Genomic DNA, 12497 nt, shown 5'->3' with positions numbered 1-12497 from the left:
ATTGTTCATGGGCATAAAAACATCAGCAAAAAATTGGGGTATTGAAAAAAAACACCAAAGCACCAAGAGTAGACTCAAGATTTGGGATTACAAGGAGGATGAATTTGGGGAGACTAGAAAATAATTTATTGAGTGCTCTTGTATGCCAAGTCCATGTTCTAAATACATACACATATTTTGTTTTTCTTTGAATTGCTTCACCAAACCTGTGAAGAGTTCTATCATCTACATTTTATTATGAGGTCAAGACACCTTTCATTTGGGACATGTTTCTCTAACTCCTCATTTTGGCTGCCTCCCTGTGTGTGTTTCTATGTGTTAGGTGCAGCTGCTGCTTCTCCCAGTCATGGTGGAGTGGCCCAATGTGGTAGGTGTCCTGGGAAGCCCAGTGGTGCAGACTGGCCATCAGGTGCTCCAGGTATGTCCCTTGTGTGGGTTGTGTGTGCCCTCCTGTTTCAGTTGAGCCTTGATTGCACTTGGCACAGCAGTGGGAGGGATTGACCCTCATGCTGATTAGTTGTGAGGACTGGTCATGACTAGTTTTATGCAGGGATGACCCTACGGAGCAGGATTCGCTTTAGCAGAGCTCTGGTGCCTGGCGAGTCTGCCCTTTCAATGTGTTGTTTTGGAGGTGGTTGGGTGGTGCTCTGGTGTAGTCTGAAGCTGGCCACTGAGTGTGTTGGTTCTGAGGCCTCTTGGGAAGTACAAGCCAAGATCAGCCACCTGCCTGGGGCCACCTGATATGAGTGAGGTACAAAGTGATCTGCAGAGTTACCTTTTGTGCTGGGTTCAGAGGTGCCCAGGAGAGGGTCAGCTGCAAACCAAGTCCAGATGCTGCTTGTCTGTGGTCTGTGAATCTCTGAGAGATTTTAGGAAAGTTAGAAGCAAGGGCAAAACCGGCTGTTTGTATGGTGGAAATGGCTTGGGTGGGCCCACAAATTGGGTGGAGTGGGGTCTTGGGGAATCACCAGGGCAGTACGAACAGTGTTAGGTCAGTGGAAACTCAGATGTGGCAGCCGCCTGTGCTGCAGAGGAAGGGTTTAGCAAAGGAACAAAAGCTTTTGCCAGCCCTCCTGATGAGGAGGAAGCTGGCCCTCCAGCCCTTGTCCTGAAGCCAAGACAATTCAGTTCCTATTGTCCCTGGTACCTTTGGAGCTGCTGCTCCAGACTGGACATCAGAGTGAGAGTCCAAGTAAATCCATGCAGGCCCTTTCAGAGGAATGCCTGGGACTCCAGGAGCCCTCCATCTCCCTCAGGAACAGTCCCCACTGGTTTTCACAGCCAGAAGTCATGGGGATTTCTCCAGGGCTGGGAGGCCTGCTGTGGGGATGGGACCGCTGCTCCTTAGGGGCACCTACGAAGCTGAGATATCCTTCCTGATTTTTAACTGCCATACGTGGATGTGGGACTGGCCAGTTCTACCTCTCTGCCCCTCCTACCAGTCTGGATGTGGCTGCTTCTGTATATCCTTAGGTAAGCTAGAATTCAGGCAGTTCTCGTTGATGGCTGTTCTGTAGTTTAGTTGTAACTTTGACGTGGCTGTGGGAGGAGGCAAGTACAGCATTTATCTACTCTGCCACCTTGACTGGAGCCTGGGTTTATTGTTTCTAAAGTCTACAGTTCTAACTCCTGTGTCATAAAGCCTAAATTGGAAAATAATAATATGCTTTTTAGTGTTGTAGCAACATGAAAGGAAAAAATAAGTTAATATATTCAAATTTTGATAAAAAGATTTGTTGCACGTGCACTACACGTCACCAAGTTCTCTTGACAAAACTGATGTAAGTGAAATAAAACGTGGTTGAACTGGGGAGAAATGAGTGGCTCAGAGAGCTGGTCGGCAAAGCGTGGCTGCACCTAGAGTAAAGATGAGAGTTAAGTGTTCACAAATCAGGAGCAAGGAAAAAAACAGTTGGAAAGAATTTTATCAGGTTACACCTGGAAGGTATAAACGTGGACTCCCTGCCCGGCCCCTCCCAGACCATACACACAGGGTGACAAAGGAGAAGGAAATAGAGGTTGCAGGCACTGCCTACCTTCGACGGCACTCCTCCCCTTCTATAGGCAGCATCCCACGTGTGAGTGTGGACATCCCTAGGGAGCCTATGCTAGAATAACCTTCATTGTGCAGACAAGAGACAGACCATGTGATAAGCCATCTCCACAATGATCCAGAATCCAGAGGAGGTGAAATGCGGGGTTGAGTCTGAACACAGGCTGTTTCAGATCTGGGGCCGTGGCTCACCAGACTTTCCCAGGGGACTGTGGAGAGAGGAGGGTTGACGACCCCTAAGAAAAGGTATGGTCTTGCTTGTACAGGGGAACTGAACAGTCAGGAGGCCAGAAGACTTTATAGAGCTGTGATTCAAGAAGGAGACTCAGAGAAGGGGACTCCAGAAAGTGAAGTTACCTCTTGATAATTGATGCCTACAGAACTTGGAACCCCTGTTACCAGGTGCCCACATTCTAGTAACTGCCTCACAGCCAGCTCACTTGGCAAGGAACACTTGAGAGTGAAAGATATTGTCTTGCTATTCCCTAAATTTCTAGGGCTCTGGCTTTAGGAAACTGCACCATGAGAGCCTTCCCAGAAGCTGCAGAAGCAGGCCGAACCCTTGCTCCCAAAGCCTGTGCCAGTGCCCCTCCAGGGCCACCAGCTGTATCGTCATTTCCCTCTTGCGGAGGTCTAAGCCAACTGGTGTGTGTCTGTGTCTGGATCTCCACTTTTAGAAAACAGAGTCTGTCCCTTACCCACAGCTGTGAGTGACTCGGCAGTCACAACAGTGCTGGGACCAAGATCACGGTGACAGCAGGCAGAGCAGAGTTGGAAGATCCAGTGTCCTCCTCAATGGCATCAGAGGGCCACCCTTGTGCCTAAAGACATACCAGGACAGTGAGGGGGGCCAGAGTAAGCAAGAGAAGGCAAAGCAGATCAGTGATTCTGGGAAATTCTTGGGACCAGGGCTGGCCGCCATGGTGGATGCAGGGAAGACATCACCAATGGGATTCTGAAGACCCTGAGCCGTGACCCACTCCACATCCACATCATCCTTTAGCAGCCACCGACCCACTGTTTCTTTGGGGGGGAGCTACACTCTCCTCAACCCACAAATGAGGCAGGTAATCCTTCCCTGGATGCAGAATATAAATACTCACAGAGCCACTGGAGCACCTGCAGGCTTTGTGGAAGGACAGACGGTGCTCCTGGCGCCCCCACAAAGGCCATCGCAAGGAGCTGCGACCCTGGACCACCTTTGGCTGAACTCAAGTTTTAGTAGTTCCTTGTATAATCCACCACTTGCAATTACAAAACTGAAGCCCTGAGAGACACACGGAGAGGTCAAGTCCACTCGTCATTAGATGAAGGGAGAATATAGTCCACCAGGGCAGGGTGGAACTTTGCCAATGTGATTAGCTCTGCAAACAAGAGCTATGTGGACCCCAGCCCAGTACACCCCAGGTGGAACCTCTTCCACTGGGAATCTACACTGGTATACACAGCCAGACACAGCCACTCACACAAGAGGAGGGGACCTTAAGGCATGAGCTCAGTCTTAGTGAAGCCTTGGCAATTGACGAAGACAAAAGGAGAAAGAAGTTCGAAACCGCTTTGCTTCAGGGCAGCAGCCTCCGTTCTCCCAGGATGTGACCAGGGTCCACAGCATGAGGAGCGGAGAGATGCAAGGACCATGTGCATGGGAATCCCCAAAGCCCCCAGTTATGCCTGGGTGGGGACTATGACCATGGAAGGCAAACGATGACGTGGATCCTGGCCCGTGGGGTCCTGTGTTGTGGCGGCAATATACAAATACACACAGACTACAGAAATCCTGTGGAGAGAAAGGGGCTGCGTGGCCACTCTCCAAGTTAGAGAGAGGGCCCCGAGACCCCCACCTGGACAGGCTTTTATTGTTTTTCTAGGCACATTACATCGAGGATGGTCCTCATTTACTATGCACAGGTTTGTTTTGGGTGGTTATCTTTTGCAGACACAGGAGAGGGTGTGGCTGAATACATCAAAGGAGGATATTTGCAATGTAAAGGGAGAAGTGGTCGAAACAGGCTATGCTCCATACCTGGAAGGTCTAGCTCAGATTTTAGGAAGATAAAGATACTCAGTAAACATTTAAAGATACTCAATTCAGGGTGAGGGAGTTTTAGCAAGAGCAAGTCTCATAGCAGTCTAGGTACAATGCAGGCCTGATTTCCCACTGGAGAACCTATTCATGGATGTGGGTCCTGCCTCCCAACCTTGCTCACCACTGGCTTTTCTGAGTGGGGGCTGAGCCACATTTCCCACACTTGGAACGGTTCCGCATAAAAAGATGCATGATCCTGATATCTGAAATCCACAGATGTAGGTAGAAGCCACTAGGATAATCCTGTCTTACATCCAATTACCACCCCCTGGATGGAGAGGGTTAGAGTAGAAAACCATGTTTCCTCCCAGAAAAGGTTGAGAGCTTGCAGTAAAACCCCCAGAGTCCCACAGGCTCAGGAATGTCTCTGTTGGTTTTTCACCTTAGGCTCCGAAAGACATGGAGTACGCTCTCTCTGCTCTGGTGATCTTTCTGAGTCGGAGGGCAAGGATGCAGAAAGTAGGGCCCGAATCATTGCCCCAGACCTGACGAGAAGGCTTAGTGAAGGAATAGTCATCCCAGAGCAATGCGGACAGAAGGGAGACGGGAAGCTTCTAAGATAACCCTCAAAACCCAATGGATTCTGCAGGTCCTGCTGTTTTGTCCCTTTGGGACCAGGAGAGCCCATGCCTGGAGACTCCCCAAGGCAGGTGTGCGGGACTCTGTGGGTTCCCTGCTCCGGGTGCAGTGCGAGCACTCACCACCAGGAGCAGCCTCAGTCCAGTGGGTTCGGCTAGACCAAAGAGAGCAGGAGTGTCACCTGGCCCCTTGTTGCCCTTCTCCTGTTCTGGCATGAGGTGCGGCCTTTATTTTTAGGGTCCCTTCCTAATATCTGCCCTGGTTAGTGGTTGGATGTCATCTTATCTCTTGCTTCAGCACGTGTGCCCTGAGCTTGTGAAATGTTCTCATGCTGAAATAAATCAACCGTAGCCCATGCTAAAGGAACATCCTTACCCGTCACAGTCTAGAGGGCAAGATGGACAAATCCACTGAGCAAAACCAACACAAAGGAGCAGGTGCCACTTAGGAATGCAGTAGTTGCCACCAGGAGTGCGGGGCTCCCTCAGGTGAGGGAGTCTGAAAAAACTCCCCTGAGGTGAGATCTGTATTTTCAGCTGTATGGGGAAAAAAAGAGCCAGCCCCCTACTCAGGTCTGAGAATATTTAGCTTGGAAAAAAAAATCCACAACTGAACCAAGACTGGGAAGAAAAATGTGTTTGGAAAGACAGAAAACCAGAAAGCAGACCACTGTGAAAGCAGTGAGCTTGGAAAGAGAAAGGGGATAGACAGAGGTGAGCAGAGTTAGGCCCTGGTATGGGTACAGTTGTATACAGGATCAACTGCCACGTGAAGATATTACCCCACACTTGGTTCCTTAACCAACAAACACATGTTCTCTCACTGTTCCATTAGACGAGAAACCTGGCAGAGCCCAGTGGACGCCTCTGCCAGGGTCTCAGTTCCCTGGGGCTGTGGGCTCAGCTGGGGCAGGATGGCTCCACTCAGGGTCTCAGCTCACTCGGGGTCTCAGCTCACTCGGGTACTCTCGGGTTCGGTGTGGATTGAAGACCTGACTTCCTCTTTGTCTCCCCATCTGCCTCCGACTGAGGCCACCAGGTTCTCACCAGGTAGCAACGCACAACACAGAAGCTCGTTTCCCAGGCTGACGAGTCTGAGAGAGTTCTAGAGACAAAACAGGTCTGAGTGACTGACCAGTTTTGCCATGACTTTTTATAACCAGATTTTGGAAATAACTTTGGGCCATTTTGCCTTGTTTTCTATAGTCACTTAAACCAGTCTGCACTCAAGGGGAGACAATTACAAGAGGATGTGCCAGCCATCCCGTGGGGACCACGGGGAGGCGCTGAGAAGTCCAGGGGAGAGCTTGAAAGGTCCATGCCTCGCCCAGAACCACGGACAGGTCAGAGTGCCGACCAAGGTATGAACCCTGCCCTGTGTTGGCAAAGTGGAGTGCTGGCGGCACCCAGGCCTCCCAGAAGCCCTGGGAAAGGCTGTGCTGCTTTTATCATATACAGACGGGGAGAGAGCATGACCCCCGCCGACACCTCACCCAGTGTGGATTCAGTCGGGGCCCCTTTATGCTGAACTCACACTTAGGCAGTTCTGAATGTCGTTCCTTGTCCCATACTTCAGAAATTGAGGCCCACGGAGAGGTTGGGCCTGGACAGGGAATGTGACAAGCAGGCTCCAGAGAAAGGTTTGTTCCAACCTGCCAGGTTAAGGCCCTATCCCCTCCCATAGGTTTGGAGTTAAAAATCAGAAATCCAAATGCTTTGGGAAGTTGTAGCCTATTCTTGCTTAGGTAAGGCTGCTTTTCTTGGGTATCCAGATCATTGGCCTCGAACACACACACACACACTAGATGTGAGGACTAGGGTTAAGTTTCTAAGAGGAGCAAATACCAGACTTAACCAGAAGAAACTAAAGGTTGGAGGCACTACTACATGTGACAGCTCTCCTACAATTTTATAGGCAGTATTTTACATATGCCCAGGGACATCCCTAAAGAGCACATGCTAGAATATCTTCCATTGCGCAGACAGGAGACACACAGCCCAGGAGAGACACACTGGCTTGTCCAGAATCCAGAAGAGGTAGGAATGAGGGTTGAGTCTGAACACAAGTCTGTTTCAAAGCTGAGACCCTGGCTGTACCAGACCTTCCCAGGCGGCTGTGGAGAAAGGAACACTGGGGACAGTATGTAAAAATATGATCATGCAGGAACACAGGGGCTTAGAAGTCAGGAGGTGAAAGGACAATTTGGATCCTTGTGATTCAAGGGTCAGACTCAGGGAAGAACCTTCAGGAAGTGAAGTCATTTCCTTGGTAACTGACCTCAACAGAACTTGGAACCCCGGTTACCAGGTACCCACATTCTAGTAACAGCCCCAGAGCCAGTTCACTTGGCAAGAGACACAGACAGAGAAAGATGTGGTCTTGCTGTTTTGAGAATTCCCAGGGGCCTGGGTTTTGGAACCCCACAGTGAAGGCCTTCTGTAATGTGGAAGATGCTGGCTGGACCCTCGTCCTCAAAATCGCTGGCTGTTTTCCAGGATCCCCTAAGGTAATACTAGGCAACAAAGGACAGGCCAATGCAGGCCAGGCTCCCTGTGGGAGCCCTTTGTGGGAGCTCCTATAGAGTCCCATCTATGTGCCAGGAAGAGGGGCAGGAACACAGGGCCCATCCTGAGCAGTAACAGGTACATAACCTGGTGTCCTGTCCAAGTTACGAGGTCTGTCCAGAAGGTACTATGAAAATCAGAGACATTTATTGAAGAAGATACAAGATACAAGAAACAGTGTACATAGGACAATGTCACTTCAGTCCCATTCAGAACTGTGGGACCTCACACAGTTCTCCCAATCACCATCAGCTGTCCAGTCATATTTTCCTGAATCTCACCCACAGTCTGAAACCTCTTCCTTTTCAAAGGTGATTTTAGTTTTGGGAAAAGCCTGAAGTCACAGGGTACAAATCTGGGCTGTAGGGGGGCTGAGTCACCTGGGTGATTTGATGTTTCACCAAAAAACTGCACATGACGGTACACATGAGCAAGCACATTCTTGTGATGAAGCTGTCAATCACCAGTTGCCCATAGCTGCAGCCTTCTGAATCATCCAAATAGTTTCTGTGGAGGAATGTTTGAGCTTAATGCCAAATTTGATGCAGATTCATTGCTCAACTTGCTCAGTCATTTTGAATGTGACAGCCACACAGTACACATGCTCACTGAACAGCATCTCCCACCCCCACTGACTAGTACAGTGAAGTCATCATTGTTCACACATGCACATTCCAGTCCACTCTCCTTGGCTGCCAGGTTACATCAAGGACCTGCAAACCATTCTCATTACATTAACAATGGCTGGAATTTTTCCAGACAGACCTTGTATACATCCCAGGACAGGGCTTGCAGAGTGGAACTGAGGGTTGCTGATGGGCCTCTTACCTGCAGCAATGCACCTGCAAGGTCCTGAATCTGTCATGTCTTGCCCTACTTTGGTGGTCGTCTGAGCCAGCACTGTGTGTGTGTGTGTGTGTGTGTGTTTACGGTCAGAGAGCAGCGCCTGTCTTTTACCTGGAGTCCAGGGTGACTCAGCAATCACAACAGTGCCAGAACCACGGGCACTGTGACAACAGGCCGACCAGAGGTGGCACACAGCGGGCTCTTCAAGGGGATCAGAGGTGTACCCTGGGGCCTAAAGAGGGAAACCACCTACCAGGACAATCAGGGAGGCCAGAGTAAGCAAGAGAAGGCAAAGCAGATGGGTGATTCTGGGAGATCCCTGGGACCAGGTCCATCCTGGTTTGACATGCGCTGGGAAGGACAATGTTTGTACAGGGCCTAGCAGACCACACGGCAGCCTGGTCTTCATGGTCTCACATCTGAACGGCTCCAGAGTGGCTCGATTTCAAATACAGTCTCCAACCTGTGACCCTGCCTCCCAAACTGACTCACTGCGCAGTATGTGCCACATCTTCACTCCCAGGTGCTGGGCTGGGGGCCTGAAACTTTCCAGAACCGAGGTGTGGACCCTGCTGTCGGACCAGTGAGCGGTGGTGGCGATGGCACAGGGAGGGGAGCCCCGCTGTGGCAGGATGCTGGGTCATGAAAACCAGAACCTGATCTCTCTTACACAACCATTATGGCCATTGTTCATGCTCTGACCATGATACTCTTAGAATATCGAGGACTTGGTTCATGCGTCCCAGGATGAAACAGACTCACTCAGTGCTGGGGGGCAGTAAAGGGTATGGACCCCACCTTGGCTGTGCTGAAAACCCCTCCACTTGAATAGACTTCCATAGAGATCTGGTCAATATACTCAACAAGCCTCCCAGAGTGTCAGCAACATTTCCTTGATCTTATGAGTGGATGGGCCACCTGATACTCAAAGATTCATATCGGAAAGAAGCGGCCACGTGATGGACAGTTATCGCTAATGCTTTACACAGAGGGTCAATTTTATTTTTCCCAGAGGCTTATACATGACTGAAAAGGTGATTAAAAGAACACAAGTGGACAGAGACAGGGGTTGGACACATCATTTACATGTCTGTTTTAGTCACAAGGAACATTTTCCTTTCAGTGGCTCAACCTATATTTGGTACAGACTGGTAGTAGATTTTCAAGAGCTTCCAAGTAAATATTCCTTTGGAAATCCTCTGAGGTCATAAAATGCCTTCTGAAGAAGGCCAGCTAGTATGAGAACTTTGGGTGTCAGTGTCCCAGCAGGCACGCACTGCCCCCTGGTGGCCCTGTGAGAAATGACATGGGAACAGCAAGGTTCATGGTTCTGTCAGCAATAGAAGACAACAACACTAAACTGAGACATCTATTCAAGGTGTCTTTTGAACACATTACATTGTGTAAGATTCAATGTTTCTGGGGTGCATTCCAGTGCAAGTCCTTGTCTTGACATTTCTGTCTGCAAAAAACAGAGGCCTGTTCCCAAGTGCAGTGTTTCAGCAAATGTTTTTTGGGCACATGAGTCATGCCTAGGGTCCCACCACAACAAAGAAGTGTTGGGAATAACTTGTCTACCCCACCACTCTGTGTGCTTGTTTTTAAAATATATTAGTAAACAACCAAAGCATATTTATGAAATCTTCCCAATCATATCAACAGGAAAATATTTTTTTAATTGGAAGATTGCAAGTCAACATGACTCTATAATGCCTTCTAAATTTATAGAAAGCTTTATAAATGGGATTACCCTATGTGCCCAGTCAACTTTTCACTTCGTGTAAGCCATTACCCCATCCCTATTGGTTTCTCCAAATATGTGTTTCACTGCTGCATCGCGTTCATTCTAAGATCTTGTGCATGAGTGACCTGCTTCCGTGGTTCCTACTGCCATCTTCCTTCAGCCACCAAATCCCCTTTTTCTTTGAACATGGATTTAACCTGAAGTCATTTCCAAGCATCTTCAAAATCTAGAATTACTCACTGAACTTCCAGAGCCCTTCCACTCGATCGTTTTCTCCCAGGATGCCAGGCACTTCCCACCGTGTTTTATCATCTTCATTCAATGTGGAGCTTCTCCAAGGTCAACTGTTGCTCAGTCAAACCACACTTCAGCCTTTTGTACTGTGCTTGGCATATGGGAAATACTCATTACTAATTAAGAAAACATCATGAATCTGTGTTTTTCAAATCAGTAATGAATGTATATCATATGCCAATAAATCCAGTGAAAAGAGTAAGTAGAGTGAGAAAAGAAAGTGCTAGAAATGGAACCCCAACATCTGGGACTAGGAAGAACTACCAAAGAAACTAAGAAACGTTTTCAGAGAAAGAGGAAGAAAAAATAAGGTAGGAAATGGTGTTCAAGGAGCCAAAAGATAAGGGTTTCAAGTAGTAGATAGTGTTCAACTGTGCCCGGTGCTGCAGAGAGCAGTTAAATAGGGGCTGAAGCGTATGTGTTGTGCAAGTGGGAGGTCACCATGACCTTGAGCAAGCCTACTTTTATTCCTTCAAGCCAGAGAGCAAAGCGTGGCCAAGTGTTCGGATGGGAATCTATGTTGAGCTGTCGAGAGAGGGGTGGAACGAAGGGTCAGTCACCAGATTCAAAACTTTTCTCAGGCCAAAAGATATAATTTATGTGATATGTATTACATAATACACAATTTGTATTAAAACCACTTTGTAGATTTTAAATCACTATTTAATTTATTGTCTACACAGATGTATGAGGAAAGGGAGAAGAAAATACACCAAAGTTCTCCTTGTGCTTGCAGTAGGGTAGTAAGTTTATAGATGTGCCTCCCTTTTTCTTCTTCCTCCCTCTCCTTCAAATGCTTAGTAATATGCTTGTGTTATTTTCAAAGGGAAAATGTATTAATGATAACAGAAGTATAGCTTGCGGGTATTTATTGGCACTTCTTCCAAGTGAGTAAGGATGATTAGTGTTGTTACCAACTTTATTGAAACCTTTAGTTAAATCTATTGCAATATAGGTGATTTGCATTTGAACATCAGATAAAAGTGTAGGACATTGAAACCGTCAACATATAAATTTAAAAGAATAAGCTCTTAATCTCCTTCATTTCATTTGTTTTCAATTTTTTATTAAATTATTGGGGTGACATTGGTTAACAGGATCAGATAGCGTTCAAGTGTGTATTTCTATGATACGAGATCTGTATACTTCACTGTGTGCCCACCACCCAAAGTCAAACCATCTTCTGTCACCATATACTAGGCCCCCTTCACCTCCCCATCTCCCACCCCCTTCCACCCGGTAACCCCCACCACGCTGTATGGGTGGGTCCACAAGCCTCAGTTTTATATCCCACAAATGAGTGAAGTCATATGGTTCTTAGCTTTTTATGGCTGACTGGTTTCACCCAGTACGAATTCACAAGGTGCATCCATGTTGTCTCAAATGGCAGTATTTCATCTTTTCTTGTGGCCGAGTGGTACTGCATTGTATATACGTAAATACCACATCTTCTTCATCCACTCCTCTGTTGAAGACACTTTGGTCGTCTCCATGTCTTGGCCGGCATGAATACTACTGCAATGAATGTAGGACAGCATATATCTTTGAGAATACATGCTTTTGAGTTGTTCAGGTACATACCAAGGAAAGGAATTGCTGGGTCATATGATAACACTCTTCTCAATTTTTTGCAGAACTGCCCGACTGCCTTCCACCGTGGCTGTCCCGGTCTACATTCCCACCAACACTGCTCCTTTTAGAATCACAGAGAATTTTGGAAAAAATACCGATGCCCAGACCAAGAACATCAGAATCTCTGGGAGTGAAGCCCAAGTGTAGGTATTTAATAAAGTTCCCCAGGAGATTGTCCTTGCAGCCAGGATTGAGAAGAACCAGATTAAGGTGCATAACAGGATTGTGTCTTAAAAATCATTTCTTTGCTTTGTCTCCCACCACCTTCCTTACAGATCAAGTCACCCCAACACAGTTTCGAAACATCCGGTACCCTATTTTTTATCAGCATCTAACTACTTGTGTATGCATTTGTGTGACTTTCCCATTAATGTCTGCCTCCCCTGCTCTGTTAGCCTGTCACGAGGTGAGGACAGGTAAACCTGATGGTTTAATGTGCTATCCCCAGCTCCCAGCACAGGCCTGGCACAGAGTGGGTGCTCACAAAATGTCTTTTGAATGAATAAACCAGTACCAAATGTTTACAGAGTGGATAGTGGTGAGTGTCACATTTGGAAATAAGTTTTGTCCCATCTTTCTCTCCTGAGGGGGGCCATGCTGGCCTGAAGGGAGAAATGGAGCCGAAAGGAGACACAGCCTGGCATAAGGCTGAAGCAAAAATGAATGGATACCTATTCTGGAGAGGCCTGCTAGGAAGCC

The 12497-nt window shown here is 47.8% G+C and overlaps 1 long non-coding RNA gene across 1 annotated transcript; it reads left to right on the top strand.

Annotated features, from left to right (window-relative positions):
• Positions 1 to 329: 329 nt before the first annotated feature.
• LOC128780542 (uncharacterized) lies at positions 330 to 12265 on the top strand. Its single transcript, XR_008426467.2, has 3 exons — positions 330 to 418; positions 5924 to 6078; positions 11801 to 12265. It is a non-coding gene; the product is annotated as an uncharacterized lncRNA (long non-coding RNA).
• Positions 12266 to 12497: the final 232 nt, after the last annotated feature.

The sequence above is a fragment of the Desmodus rotundus genome, chromosome 3 (genome assembly GCF_022682495.2).
Source record: "Desmodus rotundus isolate HL8 chromosome 3, HLdesRot8A.1, whole genome shotgun sequence".
In the NCBI taxonomy this organism is placed as follows: domain Eukaryota; kingdom Metazoa; phylum Chordata; class Mammalia; order Chiroptera; family Phyllostomidae; genus Desmodus; species Desmodus rotundus.
Note: the sequence above shows the minus strand (reverse complement) of the source record. Positions and strands in the feature narration are given on the sequence as shown.